The following is a 335-nucleotide window of genomic DNA, read 5'->3' as shown; positions in this document are numbered from 1 at the left end:
GCAGCTTTGAGGGTGGCACTATACTGAAGTGGTTAAAGCACACAGGGAATGAGCTGAAGTGATCTGAATTTGAGTCCCAGCGCCACTCTTACCAGATGGCAGATTTTGGACAATTGTTTACTCTCTACAAGCTGCAGTTCCTAAATCCCTACCTTCTTTAGAGGGTTGTTTAGGGATTAAATAAGACCCCAGTATGTAGTGAGTATTCAGTAAACATTAATATCATTAATGGTATAGTTTCTTTAACAATTTCAGAGCCTGAATAAAAGATGATGGTGAACCTTTTGTATTTATTTGTTGTTGCTGTTCAGTCACTCAGTTGTGTCTGACTTTTT

Source organism: Bison bison, unplaced genomic scaffold (assembly GCF_000754665.1).
Source record: "Bison bison bison isolate TAMUID 2011002044 unplaced genomic scaffold, Bison_UMD1.0 scf7180017864146, whole genome shotgun sequence".
In the NCBI taxonomy this organism is placed as follows: Eukaryota; Metazoa; Chordata; class Mammalia; order Artiodactyla; family Bovidae; genus Bison; species Bison bison.
Note: the sequence above shows the minus strand (reverse complement) of the source record.